This window comes from Rattus norvegicus, chromosome 7, assembly GCF_021556685.1.
Source record: "Rattus norvegicus strain SHRSP/BbbUtx chromosome 7, alternate assembly SHRSP_T2T, whole genome shotgun sequence".
Taxonomy (NCBI): domain Eukaryota; kingdom Metazoa; phylum Chordata; class Mammalia; order Rodentia; family Muridae; genus Rattus; species Rattus norvegicus.
In genome coordinates, this window is record NC_141540.1 from 137,871,311 (window position 1) to 137,897,124 (window position 25,814).

The window sequence follows — 25,814 nt, forward strand, 5'->3', positions numbered from 1 at the left end:
ATGTGTAGTGATCTGGGGCAGAGCGTGCACTCACCAGCAAGTTGTGGTTCCCACTCTTACTGTCTGAGCCCACCTGCTTCCCTGAGCACCAGGCTTCCCAGCCCTGGAGGCAGCTGTTTGCAGCTGTCTATTCTAATCTGATAGATAAAATTCCTGGGCTCCGAACTCAAGCTCCAATATCAGCAGTACAGTCCACATTCATCTGTCTGTCTGCTTAAATCTGCCTCTTTGGCCCCCCAAAATGTGTCTTCTGTAGTTTTTAGGGTTTTTTGTTTGTTTGTTTGTTTAATCTTTACCGTGTTTGCACCAAGAGAACCTTCCAAGAGCCTTTTAAAGAATCTGCTCATGAAACCTGACCTGCTCGGGGTCTGGGGCACAGTTCAGTGAGAGAGCACTTGGGTAGCATGCCCAAGTCTCTGAGTTCACACTCAGAACTGGAAAGAGATTGAACCGTGTTCATGATTGATACCTAGCGTGGTTTCTTTTTTCCTATTTGGACCCCTGTTGATAATGATGTTTAACTGAGAGAGTGAAGTATAGTTGACTACAACTCTTGGCCAAGCTCTCGTCAACAACGTGAGAAAGAAAACAAGTCGCCAGCACTCCAAAAGACTAACAGGCCAGGAAGCAGAGCCAGTCCTAGTGAACGGTAGGCACTGTGGCATGTGTATGCTGGCATTTACACATGAACAGGACACACACGCACGCATGCACGCACGCACGCACGTCATGTGGTGAACACACAATAATGTTTACAGCAAAAATTAACGTCAGGAGTCAGCAACATGGTTCAATGGGTAAAGGGGCTTGCAGCCAAGCCCAGTGACCTGAGTTCAATCCCTAGATGCACACAGTGGAAACAAGATAACCAACTCCCACAAGTTATCCTCTGTTGTCCCCACACATGCCCCACATACATACACATAATAAATAAATAAATAAATAAATAAATAAATAAATAAGCAAGCTAGAGTTGATATCAGAAACCCAAAGTTTATAATTTAATGAAAATGGAGCAATTAATAAATAAGAAAAGATTTGCTGCTGTAGGGTTATGGTGCCTGTGTCTGCTCTGCCACAGGGGAGGCAAGATACAGGAAGTGACTGTGCTTACCACACACTGTCGCTGGGTGGGTGTCAGGCCGTAGGGAAGCCGCAAGACACCACTCCGGGAATGGGGAAGAGCAGTCTGAGGCTTAGGATTGCCAACTCTGGCTGGTTCAGGGGTTCCCGGGCCTGCCCCAAGGCCAGGTCGCCTGGTTCTCAGGCTCTCAGACACCCAGGCACCACTGGATCCCTTGGAAGAGCTGAGAATGGAGTGGAGGACCACAGGCTGGATCTAGCCCCAGGCCAAGGGAGAAAAGAGGGGAGCCTGGGCCAGTCCTACGGGGAGAATTCTTGGCTTGTCGGCTTGAGCTTGGCTTGGTCATTTCTGGGAGCACAGAGAGGCAGGCCTTCTACAAGAGATTAGATGGTGGTTCTATAGGCGAAGGTCTTCTCCACGGCTCCTCACTGCAGATCCTGATGAGAAGAGGCAGTCCGTGGTTTTAAGGCATTTATCGTCATTGCAGAAAGTGGATGTGTAGAACCGTAGTACCCCACTTCTCAGGGTGGGCCTGAGGGTAAATACCTTTTGCAGGGAGGAGTGTCTGGGAAGGAAAGCTTATTGGCTAAGCCCTCCAGGCCTTTAGGTACCTCATTAAAATCGAGATCCAGTCTTTCCTCTACATGTGGAGGGGCTTGGGGCATTGCCCATATGACTGACGGCCACAAATGTATGGGGGGGCCTGGTGACAGGGGCCTGGTGACCAGGAACGGGCGAAACACCCACTGTCCCTTCAGGGTCTCCGGGGTTTCAAGCCTTAGGTCAACCGGGACCCTAAGTGCCTTGGCAGTCTCACATGCTGCTGGGTATAGTTTCCCACATGGTAATTAATTTTTATGTAGGAATTAATTAATTTGCTGAACATGAATTAACAAAGCAGGCAAAATGATTATAGGAATTCACTCACAGAGCAATGTGAGAAGAGCGCATACAGAAGGAAATACGGGCAATTAAGGGTGTGACCAGGCTATTCTGAGCGTGCTCCATACCACTTATTTCCATTCACACTTTTTACTGTGGAGCCTCAAGCTGCCTGGGCCAATCTCAAATGCTGAGCTCCCTCTCACTCGACCCCAGCCTCCTGACTGGCTGGGGTATGCACAGCTGTAGCTATTGTGTGATCCTGACATGAACCCTCCAACAGAGAGCTAACTCGCGATGGATATGTGGAAGAGGTTTCTGAAATGCCAACGTGGTGCAGCTGATGAGAGCCCTGCTGTCATTCAAACCCAGAGAGTCTGACCCGAGAGGTTTGTCTCAAGATTAGTATCCGGCTTCACCTAGTTAAAGAGTAGGAGGCCAAGGAACTGGGAGGTCAGCTCAGTGACAAAGACTGGAGTTCAGGTATCCAGACACCAAGGAAAGCTGGCTGCAAAAGCTCACATCTACAATCCCAGTGTCCCTATGGTAACGCGGGATGGGGAGATAGAGGCCCAGAGGCCAGCTCGTCCGGCATTTACAGCGATGAACAGGAGACTCAGTCTCAAACAATGTGGATGTTGAAGACCAAGAAAGCTGGGACTGTTTTCCCACCTCCACACAGGCACTGTGCCATGTGTTTGCTGGCATTCACACATGAACAGGACACACACACACACACACACACACACACGCACCCACGCACGCACGCACGCACCCACGCACGCACGCACGCACTAAGGAAGCAGATGAACAGAAGAAGGAAATAATTGAGAAATAAGAACAGAAACTATCTAGTAGAGAAAAGTTCCTCATAGGTGTCAGTGTGGGTCTGATGCTAAGATCATGTTCCCCAATTGGCTCATGATCTGTCAGTAAAGAAAGCCATGGGCCAATTGCTGTGTGGAAGGAAGAGGCCGAACTTCCGGGTCCCTGGAGAAAAATGCAGACAGACATAAGGGAGGGGAGTCGAGTCCGCCATGCATCTGATGAAGAGAAGTTGGCCAGTCACCTGAGATCTTGAGATGGAGTGGCTCCTACAGGTGGTCAGGGGAGTTTAGCAGGGACTAGATTTAACTGAGCGACTAAGTTAGGGCAGGTGGGAGGTACAGAGATAAGAATGTCAGCAAGGGCACAATTTTCCAGGAAGGAGATAGTAGTGCCCTACAGTTGTGCTATAAAGGCAAGTTGAAAATGAACAGCTATGTCTGTGTCTTTTATCTGGGGAATTAGTGCGGCCTGTTCCCGAACATGCAACAGATAGGTTCCAAGAAAGACTTTAAAAATCTAGGTGAATGCTTGTAAAATTTTAGAAGTGTACATCAAAGGAGGCAGGGACTGGTAAGAGAGAAGCAACGCCACAGAGTTGTCCACTGACCTCCACATACAAGCTGCGGCATATGCTCCCTACCCCAAACTCTTTTTATAAGAAAAGTTGAAAGTCAAAACAGCTACATACAGAACCTGCGAAGCAGGGAACAGCAGATGTTGATGATACAAACTTCAGCTTAGCGTTTAAGAGTCCACTGCTCAGGGAGCTGCAGAGAGGGCTCACTAGCTAAAGAGAACTTAATGCTCTTCCTGAAGGCCCAAGATCACCTCTTAACACCAATGTCAGGGGGTCACAACCACCTGCCACGCCAAACACAGAGTAGCCAGCTCTAATAACACCACAGGCATGTGCACACACATGCGTACAAATAAAGATTTTAGATGAATATTTTAAAAATATTTATTTATTAATTATTTTATATGTACACTTTTGCTGTCTTCAGACACAGCAGAAGAGGGCATCGGATCCCCTTACAGATGGTTGTGAGCCACCATGTGGTTGCTGGGATTTGAACTCAGGGTCTCTGGAAGAGCAGTCAGTGCTCTTAACCACTGAGCCATCTCTCTCCAGCCCCTAGATGAATATTTTTTAAAGAATGCTATAGTCAGGCATTTGGGCAGGGAGGGGAAAAGAGCACTTGGATATAGGAGAGTTCATAAGGTCTAGCATGCAAACACAGAACAAGTCCATGGAGTAGGGCAAGATTAAGGAGATGGCTCAGTCCACGTGGTGCTTTGCCGTGAAACCTGATGACCCAAGTTTCATCCTGAGAGCCAATGGATGAGGAGGGCACAGTGATGCTTGCTTGCAATTCCAGTATTTGGGGAGGTGGAGACGGCAGATCTATGAGGCTCACTAGGCATCCAGACTAGCCTGACTGATGAGGTCCAGGCCCCAGTGAGAGAGGCCCCAGATCAGACAAACTAATGCACAACCAAACAAACACAAGGTGGTACAGACCTTGAGGGACAGCCCCCCAAATTGACCCCTGACCCTCACAGGCATGGGGATATACACGCATGTGTGCACACCATCCCTGTCCCCCGCACCCTGCAAAAACAGGTGGCTTAAGGTGCAAGAAATATTATTATTTAAATATAACTCAGACAAGAAGTATTCTAGAATGAAGTTAAAACGGATCCAGTAGCTTGGATCTGCTACTGAGAGTCTCCGGTTTTCTATAAATAATAAAATCCCTCACTTTGTTTTCTCCCACCAAACTCAGTGTTTGGCTTTATGGCTAAAATATTTACATAATGACAGTATTAGGAATGACCTTTCAAATTACTAGGATCATCTGGGAGGTTTAAAAACCATGGCCATCTACTTTTGAAACAAAGCCACTGGACTCTAACGGAGAAAATTAATAGGTGTCAGTAGTTAGAAAGTGATTTAAGTTAACACCAGACAAAATGCCTTGTAATTACTGAGCTGGGCTGAGCTCAGGTCAAACAATCTGCTCTCCCCTCGGAAAGAGACACTTCAGTTTGACTTCTTCTTCTTCTTTTTTTTTCAGAATAATGGGAGCGTGTTCTCTTCTTGATCATGTCTCAACTATTCTTGAAAAGACAGGTACCAACACCTTCCAGAAATCCTGAGAAATTGCTAGGCAACTCTCCAAGACACAGACGGCAGCCTAGGCCAACTCAACCATCCACACAGAGTGAGTCTAAGTCATATGAAACTTTGTCTGCAGACTAAGCTTCCTGAGAAGTCAGGCCACCACTATCTCCTCCTTTGCCTCTTCTGGTTCCTGACCTTACCTGTGCCTCAGGTCCTGTGGCTGCATATGCTGAGCAGGACTCTGTACCACGAGGCTATGACGGCCTCGGCCTCTTTCTCTCCTGTTCCCTTGCATCATTCATCACGATGTCCAGGTGGCTTCTTATCAGATTATCAAAGTTCTAACAATCATCCCTAGGTGACACGTATCTAAATGTCATTGGGAGTTTTTAGCATACTTTTTTATTGATTCTGGTGAATTTCCCATCATGCACCCCAAACCCACTCATTTCCCAGTCCTCCACCCTTGTCACCCCCAAAAGAAAATTTCTGAAAATTGAAAAAAAATTCTTACAATGGAAGCTGCAGTGTGTGTGTCACAGTGATCAGATAAATCCAAAGTCCACTCAAATGATGCCATCGTGTCACCTTGCACATTGCCACAGAATTAATAAAGAATTTGGGGGTCTGGAGAGGTGACGGCTCACTAGTTAGGGACACGTGTTGCTCTTGCAGACGATTGGGTTTGGCTCCCAACGCCCCCGTGAAGACTTCAACTGACTGGAACTCCAGGTTCAGGGCACTCGATGCCTCCTTCTGGCCTCCTTGGTTACCGGGCCAGCATGTGGTACACAGGCACACATGCAGACAAATACACACATAAAATAAAATAATGTTGATAAAACATAAAATATTGTATTCTCTGCAAATATAGCTGTTCATATCCCAGATGGGTTGGAGTGGCTGACCTGACGTTCAGCGCCATGCTGGCGAACAATGACACTTTGTCCTTTTCTGTTGGCGGAAGGGAGAATGCGAGATGATTGATTTAAAAGTGAGTTCAGCTCTGCTTTGAAGTCAGATTTCTTTGAACCGGGAGTAAATTCTTACATCTAATTAGCCTGTGGTGACGTGGGTATGAGTAACATATAAATTTAGCTTTGGAGCAATGGCTGGAAGAAAAGCAGTATTTTATCTCCCGCTCCCAAGCCAGGACATAAAAATGAGTTAAATTAGCATTGGAGTTGCTGAGGGAATGAGTGCCTTAGCGGCCATGCTGCACAGCTGCCTGTTCACCTTTCGCTTCGTTTGCCAAGCGTTTATGTGGGAGATGCTGTGCCAGGCTTTGAGAAGTCAACAGGAGATGACACTGGGCGCCTGCCGTCAGGGACATAACTGTTGATAGATAAGGCTCGGATTTATCACGACCATTTCCTGTTACTCAACTGCCCCTGACTGTGGATGTGCATTTATCAAGACAGAGTTCCTTTCTGCCAAGCACCATGTCTGTGTGCAGCCAGGTCCCTCTGAAGCTGTGCACAGTTAGAACAGAAGAGCGACATACTCGTAAGTGTGGCCTATGCCGCGTGGCCATGGCTCCGAACACCACTGAATAGTAAGTGGCCCAAACCAGAGAGGAGTATGTGTCCTAGTGAATGAAGCTCCCCGAGCGTTCTCAGATGGTGAGAGTAAATGCTGGGGCAGCCATTAGCCGGGTGGGACACTGTGCTCACTTCCCCTCAAAGGACTTTACGCTACATCTTAGGCAAATGTTGAGAGACGATCTCGACCTGGAGGCAGCAGATAACGGGGAGTAAAGCTACAGGGTCAACTTAACTTTGAGTGTCGTGGTTCCATGGAGTTCTGAGGAAAGGTTAGCTCACTGTCATTATCCAAGTATACACTGTGCCGGTTACTCAGCCTCCTCCCCAGGGCACACCGCACCCCGGCAGATGGAAGTCTTCTCAACGGATGGACAGTGGGCGTCTGCCTGCAAGAGGACAAAGCAGCTCCTGTCTTTATGCTGCACGCGTGGGGGAATTCAAACGCATCCAAATGTAACACTAACATCTACAGGAAAATATAGAGAATTCAACCTTTGCAGTGTCCAGTTAGGAGAAACTTTTCCTGCATCGGGAACATAGAAAACGCATGTTCACGCCTGTAGAGCTCCGAATTCCCCCAACAGGAGCAGATTCCTTCCTGTCCTTCACTTTCGGCAGATCCCAAGTGCATTGTGGGAGTAACCCAAGACCCTCCATCATCAAGCTGGGGTTGGGGACAAGTGTTGGACAAGGATGTAGGGATAAAACAGTGGAAAAGGAAGCAGAGTGGGTCAGAAAGTGGACGCGCTGAGGGACGGCGGTGCAGTTGTTCCAAGAGGTTTGGACTTAGTTTTCCTCAAGTTTTCCCTGCAGCATCTGTGGGGCACCTGCTGTGTGCTAGGTGCTGTCTGGGCGGCTGGGGAGATGAAAAGTGCAAACGTAGGCTACGCTGTGCAGTTAGCATCTCAGGAACAGTGTAAGAGGAGGCAGCCATCCTCCCAGAGATGGGAGTGAGGCTGTCAGTGTCAGGGAGAGCTTTGGGAAGGTCTTTGGGCAAATCTGGAACACATGTTCGACACAGTCTGAATCCGTTCAGAGCTGCTGGTTTTTGGGCTTTTTGTTTTTTGTTTTTTTTTTTTTTTTAATGCCTGAAACTGGGTGATTTATAAAGGACAAAAATTCATTTCCTCTCAGCTCTAGAGCCTAAAAAGATGAAGACATCAGCATCTGGCAAGCGAAAACCTTTATTCTACATCAGCACTGGGGGGAGGGGGGAGAGAGAGAGAGAGAGAGAGAGAGAGAGAGAGAGAGAGAGAGAGAGAGAGAGAGAATGTGAACAACACCCTGGGCATCTTAAACCCTTTATAACATTAAACACATGGCGAGGCCTGACCCGCATTCTCGTGTCTCTACCCATTACACTCACGCTGACAACTAAATTTCAACAAGTGTTTTGTTTGGCTGGGGCAGATGTTCAAAGCATCGCTGGTGCTGACCGACAGGAAAGCTCAAGTAGGGCCTTGTGGCTCACGCACTGGCACAAACAAGAGCTCAGCAGTGGGAGCTAGGAGCAGGGGCTGAGACTGTTCCAGATCACCGGGGATGGCAAGTGTTTATGGTGAACAAGACCAAAGATGGGCAGGGATAAAAACGATTCAGGGATACCATCCAAACAGAACACATTGAGTTTGTAGAGGCCAATGCAGAAAAATCTGTTTTTATTTGGTATGGTGTGGGGTGGCATGGTGTGGGGGTGTCTGCACACATGTGTGGATCCGTGAGCACATGCACAGGGCAGTGTCCACTTCTGTTACTCTCCACCAGGTTTCTCGTGAAACCTGGAACTAGTTGCCGCCAGTGAGCCCGATGACCCTACTTCCCCGGCTTCGTCCCCGCAAAGCACTTGGGTGACAAGCACCCAGCCACACCTTGCTTTTTACCTCATGCTCAAATCCAAACTCAGGTCCTCTTGTTTGAGCGGCAAGCACTGTTGTTACCTGCTGAGCCATCGCTCCAGTCCCACGAACAATGTTTTAATGTGATGCTCGGTACGGCGGTTTGGAAAGACGCACATAGAATCAGTGTACAGCAGATCCGGAAGAACGAGGAGATAGCATAAAGGTCTTTTTGATGCAGAAGTGATGACAGTTAGGACTTGGTGGGCAACTAGAAACGAGACATTGGGGCAGCGTCATCCACTTACGTGGTGAGGGATTGGGGAGGTTGGGAGGAGTGAGCCGGGAGGCTTAACAAAGCATCCCAGGCCTTGTTATTACAGATGCAAGGAATTTGGCAAAACTCAGCCTTCAAACACAAGCTATACTTTGGGGTAATTGACTCGGGACCAAACATTGCGTGTGTGTGCAAGCACGCCCACACTGTGTTCGCAGGCATTCATGAATCAGACCTGGAATAGGGTTGGTGGGCTACCGGGCACATGTAACTCTCACTATTCATTCAAGTATGAACAACACAGGTTCTGAGCTGACTGGGTACCAGGACAGCCTTGGCCAGTGACTGTGGAGTTGCTTAAGATCGTGTGCAACCGTAGTGCATGGGTTCAGGTCCAAGCGGTCACTCAGGAGGAACCAAGGAAGTTCAAGCCAGCTGCTTAGTCTCTCTCTGTCTCCACTTCTACGCCAGTCATGGGGACAATATCAACACCGGCTGCTTCTTTGACAATTTCATGCACTACTACTCAGGGATACTTGGGAGAGGGTTTTACTTATTTGTAATGGGTAGCAGTAAAATTTACTTGTTATATCTCCTGATAACGGAATGATTTGTTTTGGTTTTAAACAGAAGTAAACAGAGAAGAAATTCCAGTTATAGAAATCCTTTCCCTCAGAAAATAATTTGAAAAAAGCCACGTTTCCTAAGTAGAACAGTTCAACAAATGTATCTGATGACTAGTGTGCTTAATTCCTATTGTACTAAGGGCCAAGGGAATTCGAAAGAACGGGCAGTTTTCAAGACTACTCCCCCAAAGGAATAAAACACGGATTCTTTTTCGATGTAAGAGATATTCTTGCTACTTTAAAATACACGGGATTTAATTTACACACCTATAAAAATTAGATAAAGCTAGCTGTATAAGCTTATTCATTATTCACACACCCTTTGCCTAAATTTTGATGGTGGGGTCCCGCCTTGAGCACACCTTCCTCCCATCTAGGAAGGAGAGCGGGGTTTATCCTTAACAATCACAGAAGCTTCGTCTTCTGCATTCCCTTTGCGTAGAGTTTTTTTTAAATAATTTTTTCATACAATATATCCTGAGTGTTTCCCTCCCTCTTCTCCAAGGTCCTTCCAGCTCTTCAGCCACCCAACTCCACTCCTTCTCTCTCTCTCTCTCTCTCTTTAGAAAACAGACAGGCGGGGTTGGGGATTTAGCTCAGTGGTAAAGCGCTTGCCTAGGAAGCGCAAGGCCCTGGGTTCAGTCCCCAGCTCCAGAAAAAAAAGAACCAAAAAAAAAAAAAAAAAGAAAACAGACAGGCAAAAAAATAATTAGTTAATTAAAAGAAAGAAAAAGCCTAAGAAACACACAAAAGAACACAAAGTGAAACTTGTAAAAGTACGTAATCAGAGACCATAACACACCTGCAAGAGACCACACCAAAGATGCCCAAAGACGCATTACAAAACAAAACAACCACCTGAGAGGCCGCTGAGCTAGTCTCCTGCTGGGCATCCACTGCTGGGCATGGGGCCTGACCTCCAGCGTGGTTTGTGTGCCCAGCGAGACTCCATTGGAGAAAACAAATGAGACTCCATTGGAGAAAACAAATTTTCCCGTATAAGTAGATGTCAGGGGAGGATAGCTTCTTTATTAGTGATGGGGGTTCATGTCTACTCTCCAGTCTCACCACAGGGGCTTTGGTTTGGACCTGTGCGGCCCTGTGCATGCTGTCACAGTGCCTGTGAGTTCATGTGTCGGCCCTGTTGCATCTGGAAGACACAATATCCTTGGTATCATTCATCTTTTTCAGCTTTTACAGTCTTTCCAACTCCTCTTCTGGATAGTTCCCTGAGCCCCGAGGAGAGGGGTTTGATGAAGACATCCCATTTACGACTGAGTGTTTCAAGGTCTCCTACTCTCTGAATAGTGTCCAGTTGATGAAGACGTTCAGTTTAGAACTGAGTGTTCCGAGGTCTCTCACACTTTTGTAGCAAAAGATATCTAGCTGGGGCTTTGTCTCCACCTTTGTTTGCTGGCTACACCTATGTTTTTTCATGTAGGTACAAGTTTTGAATAGTTTTTTACTGTGTTATGTCTCCATTTGGCCTGGCAAATGGCCCTTAGTGTTAGCTGTCCCTCCTTTCCCCTCCCTTACCCACGTTCTCCTACCCCTTGTCTTTTGAATCCTCCCATCCCAGTCTTCCCTGTCTCTTAACTATTCTGCTTCCTCTTCGTTCCTCTCCTCCCCTTGTCCCCTACCCTACCTAACCTCTGTGGTTATACAGATTGAAGCATAACTGTTGAAGGCTTAAAAGCTAACATTGCATATAAGAACGCACAGGCCATGTTTGTCTTTTTGGATTTAGGACGATTTCTTTTCTAGCTTCATTAATTGACTGTGATTTTGCTTTTTTTATTTTAATCTCATGATTTTGTTTATAAAGCTGATTGATGTTCTATTGTGAAAGCATAACACGTTTTTATTGTCCACTCCTCTGCTGGGACATCGAGACTGTTTCAGATTTCTGGCTGTAATCAAGAGCAGCCATGAACATGGATGTCCAAGTGTCTGTGACATAGGATGTCGAGTCCCTTGGGTGCGTGCCCACGAGTGGGACAGCTGGATCGTGAGTAAATATATTCCAAGCTTCCTCAGGAACCACCACATTGAGTTCCGTGGTGGATATACAAGCCTGCACTCCCACCAGCAATGGGTATGAGTATTGCTTTGTTCCACATCCCTGCCAGCATGAGCTGTCATTTGTTTTATTATCTTGGCTGTTCTGACTGGTGTGAGGTGGAATCTCAGAGTTGTTTTGATTTGCATTCCCAGATGACTAAGGATGTTGAACATTTCCTTAAGTGCTTCTCAGCCATTTGTGTCTCATCTTTTTGAGACCTCTCTGTTTACTTCTGGGCCCCTTTTAAAATCGGGTTGTTTTCTTAGCGTCTAGATTTTTTTAAATTTATTTTGGATATTAACCCTATCAGATATATCATTGGTAAGGATGTATTCTCATTCTATAACCTGCCAGTTTGTTGGAATGATGGTATCCTTTGACTTAGAGCTTCTCGGTCTCCTGATGTCCCACTTACTGTTGTCTTAGTGCCCGTGTTATCAGTGGTCTGCTCAGAAGGTCTTTCTCTGCGTCGATGAGTTCAAGAGTATTTCCCACTTTCTCTTCTACAAGGTTCAGGATCCTTGACCCATGTGGAGTTGCATTTTTGTGCAGGGTGGGAAGAATGGATGTTTACATTCTTCTACATGCAGCCCAGCATCATTCATTCAAGCTGAAAATAGTCCTTTCAATTTCTGTGAAGAATTGTATTGGACTTTTGATAGGGATTGCATCAAATCTGTAGATAGCTTATGGTGGGACATCTCCACTGTATTAATCCTACCAACCCATGAGCATGGGGGATGCCTCCATCTTCTGGTATCTTCTTCAAATGCCTTAATGTTTTTAATATCCAGGTCTTTCAATTGTTTGGTTAGGGCTACAACAAAATATTGTTGAGAGGTGTTTTTCCCATGATTTCTCCCTCAGTCCATTTGCCATTTGTATATAAGAAGGCTACTGGTTTTTGAGTTGATTTTGTTATCTAATTGCTAATTTGCTGAAAAGTGTTTATCAGTGGTAGAAGTTTCTTGGTGGAGTTTTGATGTCTCATATACAAAATCATGTCATATGCAAATAAAGTTATTTGTAGGCTAAGAGATGGTGCACACTTTTAATCCAGCACTCAGGAAGCAGAGGAAGGCTGATCTTTGACTTTGAAGCCAGCATGGCCTATATTCCAGGGCAGCCAGGGCTACACAGAGAAAAATGTCTCAAAACAGAGAAAGAAAGACAGACAGACAGACAGACAGACAGAAAGAAAGAAAGAAAGAAAGAAAGAAAGAAAGAAAGAAAGAAAGGAAGAAAGGAAGGAAGGAAGGAAGGAAGAAAGAGAGACAGAAAGAATTCGTAACCCCTTGATCTCCTTGTTATTCTAGTGTTCTAGCTAAGACTGCAAGTACTATACTGAATATGTGTTGTCTTGTTCCTGACTTTAGTAGGCATGCTTTGAGTTTCTTCTTTTTTTTAGCCTGATGTTGGCCGTAGGTTTGTTGTATATTGCCTTTATTATATTGAGTCATTTCCCTTGTATTCCTATTCTCTTCAGGACTCTCATTATAATGGGATGTTGGCTTTTGTCAAGGCCTTTACTGCATCTAATGAGACGATCATGTAGTTTTGTCTTTCAGTCTATCTATATGGCAGATTACAGATTACATTTATAGGTTTATATATGCTGAACCACCTGTGTATCTCTGGGACAAAGCAAACTTAATCATAGTGGATAACCTTTGATGTGTTCTTGTATTTGGCTTGCAAGTATTTTACTGAGTTTTTTGCTTCAATGTTTATAAAGCATATTGGTTTGTACTTTTCTTTCTTCTTTGTGCATTTTAGGTATAAGGATAATTATAGCCTTATAAAAAGAAATAGACAATGCTCCTTCAGCTTCCATTTTGAAGAAAAATTTGAGGAGTATTGGCATTAATTCTCTTTTGAGAATCTGGTAGAATTATGAGCTGAATCTTCTGGCCCTGGGCTTTTGGTTGGGACATGTTTAACTACTGTTTTTATTTTACTAGAATTTGTAGGTCTTTTTAAGTTGCTGATCTGATCTTGACTTAACTTTGGTAGGTCATATATATTAAGAAATTTATTTCTGTTAGGTTTCTCAGTTTGGTGGAAGTAAAGATTTTTAAAGTATGTGTTTATGATTCTCTGGATTCCTTCATTGTCTGTTGACACCCCCCCTTCATTTCTAATTTTATTATTTTTATCTTCTCCCTCCATCTTTTGTCAGTTTAACTAAAGGTTCATCAGTCCTACTGATTTTCTCAAAGAACCAACTCTTCATTGATAGTTTGTAATTTTTGTTGTTGCTGCTGTTTTCTGCTTCTGTTTCATTGATTTCAGTTCTGAGTTTATTTCTTACCATTCACTCACTTTGGGTGGTATTTTTCCTATCTGTTATAGTTTTCAAGTGAGCTATCGAGTTGTTACTATGAGGTCTTGCCTCTTTTTTTCTTTTCTCTCCTCCTTCTCCTCCTTCTAATGTAGGCAACTTAGTGCTATGAGCTTGCATGTTATAACTGCCTCATTGTGTCCCACAGGCTTGGGTATGTTGTATTTCCCTTTTCATCCAAATTTAAAAAGTTTTAAATTCCCTTAATTTCTGTCTTGATCCCTTTTCCATTCAGTAATGAATTGTTCAGTTTCCATGAGTTTGCACATCTTCTATTGTTAATATCCAGCATTAATCCACCATAGCCAGATAGAATGCAGGGTGTTATTTGAGTTTTCTTATAACTGTTGAGACTTGCTTTGTGTCCCAGTTTGGGGTCAGTCTTGGAGGGCAGTTTGAGCTGGAACGGCTGAGTTGAACCGGCCACTCAGAATTCAGAAAGAGCTAGAAAGGGTGAGCTTCCTTCAGCCTCTAAGACAACAGTTACATCTGCTAAATAAAGGTTACTTTTACCCTGTTCCTTGATGTCTGCTGCCCTCTCAGGATCTTAGGGTAGTATGATAGCTCTTGGTTGCCACACACAGACTGCCTTTGCAGGTCTGTGGGTGGCAGACAGCAAAGGAGGAAAAGGTTGAGAGGCATCTGGAAAGTGCTAAGAAATCCTATCCACACCAAGAGGTGGTGTCACCAGGGAAGTAGGTCGCAGTAAAGCAAAGAATAATCTGTGGAAACAGGGATGGGAGGCTGACAAGGACCCTGAGTTGAAAAAAGAGTCAGGGTCTCCAACGAATGGTGTTGAGGCAGGAGTAGGAGCAGCAGTAAGCTTGTTGTCATAGGGTGAGGGGGAGATTGTAATGAAGGACAAGAAGGACAGAGTGACTCACCTACCCAAGTGCCTGCCAGGTGTGGCCACTATGGGTCCCAGATGGAAAGTGTTTCTAGGTATCTGGGGATGACAGGAAGGACTGGGAATGGGGCTGCAAGTGTCCACAGGAAGAAGGGCTGCATTCACACCAAAGTTATGCAGAGTCCCCTTGGGATTGGAAGCAGGGTGGAAGAGAAGCCCTGTAAGCAGTCTGTTCCTACACAGTAACTTTTCATAGTAGATGTGGTTTGGGACTCATAAACTTGGCAGTTTCCACCCCAGTCCTGACAAAGGACCCAAGCACCAAAAAACAAAAAAAAATAAATAAAACAAAACAAAACAAAAAAACAAAAAAACCCAAAACAAACAAACAAAAAACAACAACAACAAAAACAAACAAACAAAAAAACCCTACCACCACCAAATAGACCCCGCCTCATCTATGGCTATTTCCACAAATGGGAATATTTGAAAATTTAATATTTGAACATATGCAAAAAGGACTGAGTTCCCCACCTGGGTATGTTGGCAAGAAACACCCACAATTTTTGAATCCTTAGTTTTACACAACAAATGTGGTCAGAGCCTACCACCCCCTTCTCACTCTCCCTCACTCTCCTTCCCCCCCCCTCTCCCCCCACACACCCCTCTCTCACTGTACCCCTCCCTCCCTTTATAAAAGGCAAGAGACCCGTAATCCCAGTTTCCCCCCAACTGATATCATCTCAATGTTTCTGCCTTTCCCCCAAGCCATGCAAAGGTCTAAACTTCCAAGATGGCAGTCGGAATAAGAAGGCTAAGCCCTTGAAAAGCGATGAAGTCATGTGGGTGATGTCATGACCAAAGGGTCCCAGAATCCCTCCGCTTTCTACTATGTGAGGACCGTGAAGAGACGTCCTCACCAGGTACCAACTCTCCCAGCTCGGACTCCCCAGCCTCCGGACCTGTAAGAGTCAGCTCGATGATATTTGTAAGCTTCGCCACGGCAGCTCACGCAGATGAAGGAAGAAACCACTGCGAAGGATGTACTGAGGTAACAAACACTTAAAACTGTGGAGGTGGCTGCAGAACTGGGGAATGGGGAAGCCCGGAAATGTCTTTGGTGTGTGTTAGAAAAAAGTCAGTATTGCCTTGAATGAAAGGCAATTTTCATCAGATTTAGGAGGGAAGAAGGAATGAGGCGAGAAAGGAGAGGAAAGAAAAGACAGAGACAGAAGAGATCATGGAGAAACTTTTAGTCTTCTTAGAGAACACCTTTTAAAGGCTTCAAAGCAGCTGCTCTCAACCATCCCACTGCTGTGACCCTTTGATATGGTTCCTCATGCTGTGTGACTCCCCCATAAAATTATTTTCACTGCTTCTTCATAACTGCGATTTTGCTACTATTCTGATGAATATCTGACATGTTGACAGTCTAAACAGCCTCTGTGAGTCATTTGACCCTGTAAAGGTGTTGTAACCAACAGGTTGAAAAACACTGCTTTAAAGAAATGCGGACGAGTTAGAGGGATGGTTTGGTACTTAAGAGCACTGGATGATCTTCCAGAGGACCTGGGTTCAAATCCCAGCACCCACGTGGCAACTATCAATCAACTGTAACTCCAGATCTTGGGGATCCAACACCTACTTCTGGCCACCCTGGACATCAGGCACACACGTGGTGCATAGGAACACAAGCGGACAAAATACCAAAACACATTAAATACATTTAAAAAAATCGGTACAAGGAGACCACAAATGGAAGCTTTAAAAAAAATGACTGAAATATATTCATGTCCTAACCTTTTATAAAAGGTAGAACTTCTGAGCTGCTAAACTGGATATTTGTTTGAGGGAATGGCTAGGTGTTGAAGGAACAGCTGTGTATGGTAGAATTTAAGAAGTCTGTAGCCAGATTGAAAAATGGGAGGAGGGAGAGAAAACCTCTTTGAAAAGACCTTCTAATAAGATTAAAAATCCACCTAACAGAAGCAAAGACAGAATACAACATAGAATGACCACGAAGGCAGTTCAGAAAATGGTGGAGCTGCTTGTCCCACAATAAGTCTTGAGCATAAAACCCCCACAGAGGATAGGCTATTGTACGGTTCCTCCCGCTGTGCCGATTGTAACTTTAAGAATGAGACCACCCCAGATATTCTAGACAAAGTCCGTGGTGCGTGAGATGTGCCCGGAGCCCTGAGCAACAGCCTGAAGCACAGGTGAACTGCACTCTTGCATAACGAGAAGCCAGACAGCTGCTGCAGGTGGTCAGCTGCCCAAAGCCATGAGACCCGGAAGTAGCCAGGCCTGAGGTCCAGGGGCCTAGACAACAGAGCATAGAGCCAAGCAAGATGCTTCAAGGAAAGTGAGGTTTGGCCTTTAGGGGATCTGGCCCCTCCTTTCTAGTTGGGAATCGGACTTTCTGCCCCGGTCTTTCCTGTCACTGTGGTTTGGATGTGGGCAGCACTGCTGATCTCACATGTTCATAGCTCAAGTGTGCTTAGGCCCCGAACCAAATCCCACTTGTCTCACTCATGTCTGACTGAGATGATATCAGAGATTGTGGTCTTTGGATTTTGATCTAATGCTGGAATGAATTAATACTTTTGAGGCTACTGGGTCAAAGACATGAAGTTTGGGGACCATGGGAAGAACATGACAGACTGAACACTCTTAAATTCGTATGCTGAAACCCAACCTTCCTGGTGGGGACATCAGACAATCAATAAGTTAGAAGATGGTAGGTCATGAGAATCACGCCCTCATAGACGGGATAAATAGTCTAAGAGACACCAAGGAGGTAGTGTGCCCCTTACACAAAGGCCAGACAGCAAAGACCCATTTATCTAAGAAATAAGCCCTCGGGGTTGGGGATTTGGCTCAGTGGTAGAGCGCTTGCCTAGCAAGCACAAGGCCCCGGGTTCGGTCCCCAGCTCCGAAAAAAAGAAAAAAAGAAAAAAAAAGAAAAAAAGAAAAAAAAAAAGAAATAAGCCCTCGATAGATTCAGACTCCACGGTCCCTAGAATTTTGAGAAATAAAGGTCTCGTACTCATAAGTCACACAGTCTGCAACATTTTGTTACGGAAGACCAAACAGCTACTTCAGAAGTCACACACAGACAGGGCTTCTCTATGTAGCCCTGGCTGTCCTGAAACTCTCTCTATAGACCAGGCCTCACAGATATCTGCCTGCTTCTGCCCGTGATTAAAGGTGTGTGCCACCTTGCCCAGTGGATGGAGACTTTTATACGCGTGCATGTAGATCCCTGCTCAGTTGTACGTCAGGAATATCACACACACACTCCATTTTCTTCTTTATAGATGTTCTCATAGATTATTTTCAAAAAATAAAGTTAGTTCTCTATAAGGTCCTATTGTAAAAGAATAAACTTTAATGACAGAGAGGACAAACAGAGACAAAAGTTTTCAAAAAATATTATCTGAAATGTTGAAAAGGCCAGAAGCTGAAGAAGAAATCGGAAGAGAGCTACTGAGGGTGACAGCCAAGGAGGAGAGCAGAGAGAACCGCTGAGGGCAATAGCCAGTGAGAGCAGAGAACCATTCCACCCACTGGAGCGAGATTTTTGGTGTCTTAAAATTTTCAGTTATGTTATGGAAACACATTTTTGTTTTAATCCCAGGTGTGGGATACGGGGCTGCTTCAGATCGTCCCCGGCAGCTGACTATTCCGCTCTGGGTGCTCCCGGTGCAAGCTCTGGGAGGGGCATGACCTTTGCCAGATAGGGATAGTTTAATTCTGAGGATTCTGGAGAGACATTAAGTGCCAGAGCCCGGAGAGAAAAGGTTGCAATCTGAAAGAAGAGAGGGGCGTGGCTGTTCCAACCGCTGGTTCCTGCTCCTGCAGCTGCTGGTTTGTCAAGGGATCGAGAAAAAAGACAAGACCTCGGGACATACCCTGAAGAGGTAAAGACTGGACTTGCCTCAAGGAACTCAAGGCCACGGCCATCAGGAAGTAGTTTAAAAAGACCTCAATGCCTCTCCACTAACCTGTCTCTCCTACCTGATGTTGGGGAGTTGGCTGAGTTTGGGGAGAACTGTGAGAAATGAAAGAACCCCCCAAAAAATAGATATATGGGCCAGAGATTCCGAGTTCAATTCCCAGTAATCACATGGTGGCTCACAACCATCTGTGATGGGATCTGATGCCCTCTAATGGCCTGCAGGCAGAATGCTGTATACATAATAAATAAATCCTTTAAAAATATATGTGCTGCACACCGCGTTAGGCCGTGGTCTATATTCGCTGCCCATGTCTCTGCCCCCGTGGATGAGTACAGGGAAAGGCAAGTTAGTTGAGGCTGACGTAAATAAATAATAAGAGCTTCCAAAGCTGTCTCAAAGGGAGCTGCAGGATCGCTGCTCTGGTGCATTCCACATGTTCAGCTGTGTGAAGAGAATTCGGATGATGGGTTTATATGGCGGTGCTCTTAAGGGCTCCAAAGACAAGACGGCCTGGGAATGAGAAGGAAGCACACGGAGTCACCGAGCTCCCTCTTCATGGTTCCTGCTTCCAGCTTTCCCTTTCCTGAGTGCCTGGGCTAATCTGAGCTAATTTTTCTAAAATGCAGATCAAAACACACTGTCCCAGTTACTCCGCTAACTGGGTAGTTTCCGGCATTTTAAATGTTGTCCTCACATGTCTACCTCTGAAAACCTCTGGCTTGCCTTAGAATCACCCACTTAGGCTCTCCGTGAGAGCAAGACTAGAGAGCTTGCTGGTTTCTCTCTCATTCCTGTGACATAGCAGGTATGTGGGAAGGTCGTGGCTTTCCCTGACGCCATGTGCCCTCGGCATCCACTCCTCCCCTTCCCACTCATTGCTCTGGCTGCATGGGCTTGGCAGTGGGGACACTGCTGGCCTGCCTGACCACGAGCTCTTTATTGCTGATCCCGAGGACACTCCTCAGGCCTCCCTATGTCAGGGAGGACCCTTGAGCCCTCAGTCTTGCCCTTCAACATTCTCTCCTGCTGACCTCAATAGCATGTCAAGCTCTCAGTTTTCCTCCAACCACACAGCATCTTCTCTGGCCATAATCTCTAGTCCCTCCCCTTCCTTCCCTTATGCTTGGCCTTTTCTTCTCTCTTCACTCTGCCTGCCCCGTGTGGGGGAGACCACCCACACCCACATGGACAGTCTTTCCCCTCTCCAGTGGGCATCTCTCCTCCAGGGTCCCAGAGACCCTCTCAAAAACATCACAACCACAGTCTAAATTTAACACCACGTCAAGTCTCAGTTCACTAGGGGACGGCATATGATCGCTCTTAGATTCATCCCTACCTTGTGTGCTTTCTGTCCTTTCTTCTCCAAGGGGACACACTTCACATTCAAACCAAGGAGGACAACATGATAGAAAACAATCTCCTAACTGAAAAAACGAATACTTTCACCAAGATTCATATATGTGCATGCAGATGATGATATCATGAATCCCATTATTTCCATCACTTGGAAAATTAATGGAAAATAAATAAATAGTTTGGAGCCCATCTAAAGGCAGGCTGGTACAGACGAGGTTCTATCTGTGAACTTCACTAAAGACTTTCAGGATGTCTGCCTACGTAACTTTTCACCGTGCGTCATTATCTTACAATGTGTGCTTGGGACTCCCTTATGGAGAACCCATCAGAATTTGTAGAGAGCATAATTCTGCTATTGGCCAAAGAAGTTATTATTTTCTGCACTTGGGAAAGAAACTTGGCATTTTCCATGACTGGTATCTGTAGGCAAATTTGGACAAATCCGATTGATTGTTACCAGAAACGAGATTGCCTGCTTCCCCTCTCTCAAGTCAGTAGTAGCCATTAGCTGGTCCATAGCCAACTTTACCCGATGCCTGGAGAGAGAATGGTGTGCCAGAGGAGGATCCCCTGGATTTAGCAAATTATAACTCCAAGGTAAGATTACTGTCATTGAGTCTAACCACAATAACTTCCCACAACGTAAGGATAGCCCTCAGAGTAAAACCAGGGCAGGTAAGAGAAGAACCAAGTCACCCATCTTTGTTAAGAATGAACATGGTCCAGAGGAGCGGACATCTTTGTTATGCATCCCATTAGCCTAAAACGGTGCCTGGCATAAAGAATCGCTCAATATTTACGTCATGTGCTGTTATTCGAGTCCCATACAATTTTTAAATGTCACAGATTATTTCCTTTTCTGAAAATCCCAACCACATAAAATGTAGAAACCATCCGTTCCTCATAGAAGGGCTGCATTTGGTGTCCCTGTGGCTATGTGCACGCCGTAGAGTCAGGTACATGCTCATCGGCCTGGGTACAGTATACTCACGATGGAAGCCAAATGGCAGGCCCAGTCATCCCACCACCCCCACACCGTCCCACGCGTAGCTTGGCCAGGCTCTCCGCGAGGAGGTCTTCTCTTTCCCACCCCATTCCTCTGGTGGCATTGCTCTGTCTACTAAAATGACTTCTCCACCCTCGTACGTATGTCCTCCTACGAGAAGTCTCCCCTTGTTCTTCAATCTTCTCTAATCCACCACACATACAGCCAACTGTAACTTTCCCCTTAGGATCCAGTCTCCTGCAGTAGAAGCTGCATTCTAAATGCCTTCAGCAGATTCTCTTCCCTACAGCTAGCTCCTGTGCGGAAGAAGGAGCTCCTGCTTCGTGTATTAATCCACTCAGTGTCAGAAATCGCATGCTTTGCTGTGCTCTTAGCGAGGTCCCTCGCTAGGATTCTACAGCGGGATTCGGTGACTGTGAAATTTAAATGAACGGCCAAAAATGGCTCAGAGTAGAACCGCTTACATCATTTCAGAAGCCCTTTGCAGTTTTACAAAACAAGAAAATAAGTCGCGTTCACGTCTCAGAGAATCCTCTAAAGGGAAACTGTACTTAATAGGAGAGAAAGGAGACATTGTTTCTTTTATTAAATTGAGCTCTTACATTATGAAAAAATATTTTTGAAAAATCAAATTATTAAAGTTTAATTAACTTATAATTGGCCACGAGTGAGAAGCTCCCAATTACCTTAGCTGTGGATTGAGGGACGGCAGAGGAATATTGTCAAGACAGACTCCCAGGATCCTAGTAACAAGTAGAAGAGATTAGCGCGTGCGTGCGTGCGTGCGTGCGTGGAACTCGATGAGGGAAAAGGTAAGCTTAGCTGACCAGGTCAGAGAGCAAATCCTCTACGCTTAGAAATGGAAGCCACCAGGGCTGAACCGATTGTGGCCCACAGAGAGACAGGACATACACAGGGACTGCCGGAATGTTCTGGAGTTCTTTAAGTTCATCCTCACTTACACAGTATTGTATGGTGTTTGTCTCCTTCCTTCTGGAACATTCTAGCAGTAAAGAGAGTGTGGCTCATTGTTCAAGGCCAAACCGGTTGTTAGAAGCCAATTATCTGTAGCAGTAGAAAAAAAAATAAAACTTTCCCTTGTCTCACATAGGTACCTTAACACTTAGCACTTCCCTCCTGACACCAGAGTGTGCAAAGTGTTCTTCCTACACAGTAGACAGTTCTACACAGTGGACAGTTCACCCCCAGCAGGGTGTCATATAATTTAAATAGATTCTAGCACTATCTACCCGGAGTTAGAGTCAGACCTCACAGTTTAAGGGCTCAAGGCTGTCCTTTATTTCAAAGGCTACTCGTTAGCTTAGGATTTCAGAACCTCTAACCAGCCAGCCATACTTTAGGACTTCTCATGACCCCTGCCTGGTTCTGGCATTTTCTAGAACGGCCCACAGAACTCAGCAAACAGTTTACTTATATTTACCCATTTAATAGAAAGGGATACAACACCCAGAGAGAAGAGGTACCAATGGTCAGATATGAGGAAGTGGCACAAAGTCTCCATGTCCTTTGGGGTACAATCCCTTCCATGCTCTCAGCAACCCAGACGCTCTCTATATCAACCCCTCTGTGGGTATTTATAGAGACATCAACGCATAATCATGACTGACCAAATTACAGGTGACGGTCCATCAGTGATTCATTTCCCCTCAGCTCCTTCGGGTCGGGAAAGTTCTGCTCGGATAGTTGGTTCCCTGGTGTCTTACTTTTCTATGGCTGTGTTAGAATATCACCACCAAAGTATCCTTATAGTTCCAGGGGGATACGCGTCCACTGTCGTCATGGCAGCTGGTGTAGAGGGTGAGAGCTCACATCCTGAACAGCAAACAGGAAGCAGAGAGAGTAAATTCAAAATGGCATGTCTTTAAACTCTCAGAGCCTGTCTCCAGTGTAATAGCCCTCTAGGACAAGGCCACACCTCCTATGCCTCCCCAAACAGCGCCACCAACCGGGGACCAAGTAGTTTTGCTTCATGTAGCTTTTGTTACCCCCACTTTAAGCTCTTGGCAAGGCCCCACTACCAGCCCCCGCCCATAGAGTATTGGATCTGCAGATGAAGCACGCACGCACGCACGCACGCACGCACACGCATGCACACTGCACAATTTCAACCTGCTTTCTTGGCTCAACTGCTGAGCCCCTCCAATCTACCTCGGCTAGCGTGCCCTTCCCAGTACTCCCAGCTCAGCACCCTAAATCTGGACTCAACTTCAGTTGCTCTACCACCTTCAGTCCCAACCCAACACCCTAATCTCCTGCCTGGAGAAGCAGCCTAAGGTCGCTCCACCTAAGATCTCACATGGCTGGTCACCTTTTCCTCATCTGAAGCTTGGCGAAAGTTCCTTTCCTACCTGGCATCTCCCCATCTCCCCTGTTGAGACCCGGAAGTCCCGCCTCCTTCCTTCCACCCAGCAATTGGCCCCTGGCATCTTTACTGATAGATCACAAACCAATTGGGAAACAGTACCTTAGCATCAGACCCACCCCCTGCATGGCCTGAAGGGGACATTCCTATTCAGGCTAACCAGCCCCTTCATTGAAACCATCCAGGGTTTCATCTGTCTATCAATCATGTCCGTATTGTACATAAAGACACTTCTTTCCAAAAAGTCAAGTTTTAGAAGCTCTGCTCTGAAAACGGATATAGAGAATCTACAGGGACAAAGACCCAAATTAGATTCTTGTTAAATCACAGAAGCCGAGATGTGAGAGTTTTTTACTGGGGTGAAGTGTTTCTGTCCTAGTTTGCTGGAAGATGTAACAACGTAAACTAAATATGTGCTTAGGCTTCCACTTTTGATTTGACAGGCCTGTTGCCGTTCCAGTGGGTGGAGTCACAAAACAAGCAACAAAATGTCAAAGGCAAACCCAGTGAGATCCCTAAAGGACTTCCTAAGTTATCTGGGCAGCAAGATTGGGTAGACTGAGGTCAGGTTAGCGAACAGTGACAGGCCTAGTTCACTGTAGGAAAGCATTGATTTTATAGTATTTAAAGCGTAACCTCCATGCTGTGTGAGTTGTCCAGAGTAAGTCCATCCTCAAAACACGACGCAGCCTACTGTGGTGTGCAGAGACAGAGATGGGGGTGGGGCAGTTAGATGACCTGGAGCTCCCTAAGCTGAAAGGCTGATTTGAGAGTCCTGTGTAGCCCAGACACATGGACGAAATGGAACGGGAAGGACCCGACACCCTGGTGAGAGTTTGCCTGTAGCTATGGTAAGCCATAATCACCTGCAAATCTCTGCTCAGCGACATATGAGGTTCACTTTTTTATTATTATTATTATTATTACTATTGTTGTTATTGATTTTTACTTTCATTAAAATTAGATTTTTTTTTCTCACATACTACATTCTGATTATGGTTTTCTCTCCTCAACTTTTCCCAGATCCATCCCACCTCACCTCCCATGCAGATCCATCCCCTTCCTATCATTAGAAAGCAAACAGGCTTCTGTGAAATTATAGCATATAATATGTGATATGTAACATATAACGTGTTATATGTGTAATATATGCAATATGTAGTGTGTAATGTGTAATACAGAAAACTTTAAAAAAAGAGTCCTGAGATGATGTTATGAGACAAGAATTCCCAAAGGTGCCATTGGGTTCATTTTGTTGTCCATCCACTGCTGGGAACGCAGCCTACGCTTAAGAGTAGTTTGTTTCCCCAGTGAGACTCCCTGGAAGAAACAAAATGTTCATTCGCATGTGGTTATGAATTGGAGGTAGCTTCTGGGTTAGGGATACTGGTGTGTGGTGGGAATGGTGACCCCCCCCAGGTGAGGACTACAGGGTCTATAATGTTGGGTCTATAATGGCCACCCTGTCAGTGTGCAAGGTGCCAGTGTCCTAGGTGCCAGTGTCCTAGGTGCTAGCGTCCAAGGAGCCAATGTCCAGTCCGCGGATGTACACTAATACTCTCTGGTTATTTTGCCAGAACGTGATAGCTTATTCTTCGCTTTGGCTGTCCTTGGGGGAAGGGGGTGGGCACTAGAGGGTTTATCTTATTGACACGATTCCACCAAGTCTCTTAAAAGTAAGTCAACAGGAAGAAAACGAACGACTCAATTACAAAACAGGCGAAGACTTTAACACCTCGCCCAAGAAGATATTCAGAAGAACGGTAAGCAAGCACAGGGATACGCGTTCTATCCGGTATGTCACTAAGGAACGCAAACTGAGCCAACCACCGCAACCCTCCCGCATATCTCTTAGAGCTCTCCTTTGACTTTTATTTTGTGTGCGTTGGCGGTTTGCCTGCATGTATGTCTGTGCGAAGAGTGCCCAATCTTGGTGTTACAGACAGTTGTGAGCAGCCACATGGGTGCTGGGATTTGAACCAGGGTCTTCTGGAAGAGCAGGAGGTGTCCTTAATGACCGAGCCATCTCTCCAGACCCCTGGCGCATCTATTTGAATGTCCAAACCCAACAGTTCTAGAGGTGAGAGCAGCAGTTTCACCCATTGCTGGGGATCTGAAAAAGGTCATCAAATGTGGAGGTGGTTTGGTAGCTTCTGACGAAATTGAACACATTTTATAATAATCAAGCTTTTACATTTACTCAAATGACTCGGAAACGTATGCCTACCCACGGGTGCTGATAGCAGCTTTGTACGTGATCCAGAACTTTGAAGCAACCAAGCGTTCTTGAGGTAAACGGGAGAATAGACCGTGGCCCAGCCAACAGGTTTGCACTCGGCACTAAAGAAAATCGACTGTCTTGACACGGAAGCGCATGGGCCTAGAAGTTGATTGACACGTGAAACAGCCAACCCCATTACAGAATACACTGTAAGAACCCACCCATGTGTGGCATTCTGGGAAGACCGAGGCAAAACATTCAGGAGTCGAGAGGTTGGAGGAAAGGAATGGGGAGCGAATGGAGAGTGGAGGCACTTAGGACAGTGGCAATACTCCGCATGCCGTGTAGGAGAAAACGCCGCATTGTACATAGTTCCAAACTCGCAGAGCAGAGCGCACCGTTCCAAGGGAAGACGCATGTAAACTGTGCCCTTGG

The 25,814-nt window shown here is 45.7% G+C and overlaps 1 long non-coding RNA gene across 5 annotated transcripts; it reads right to left on the bottom strand.

The window, feature by feature from the left end:
• Positions 1–975: 975 nt before the first annotated feature.
• Positions 976–25,500, bottom strand: LOC102547634 (uncharacterized). Of its 5 annotated transcripts, none has more exons than XR_015625966.1 (6): positions 25,386–25,500; positions 22,404–22,608; positions 21,738–21,840; positions 6,697–6,849; positions 5,434–5,873; positions 976–1,521 (listed from the first exon to the last, which is right to left on the bottom strand). It is a non-coding gene; the product is annotated as an uncharacterized LOC102547634 (long non-coding RNA). The 5 variants fall into 5 exon arrangements; XR_015625965.1 differs by lacking the exon at positions 976–1,521 and adding an exon at positions 21,462–21,518 and having other exon boundaries at positions 5,306–5,873; XR_015625963.1 differs by lacking the exon at positions 976–1,521 and having other exon boundaries at positions 5,306–5,873.
• Positions 25,501–25,814: the final 314 nt, after the last annotated feature.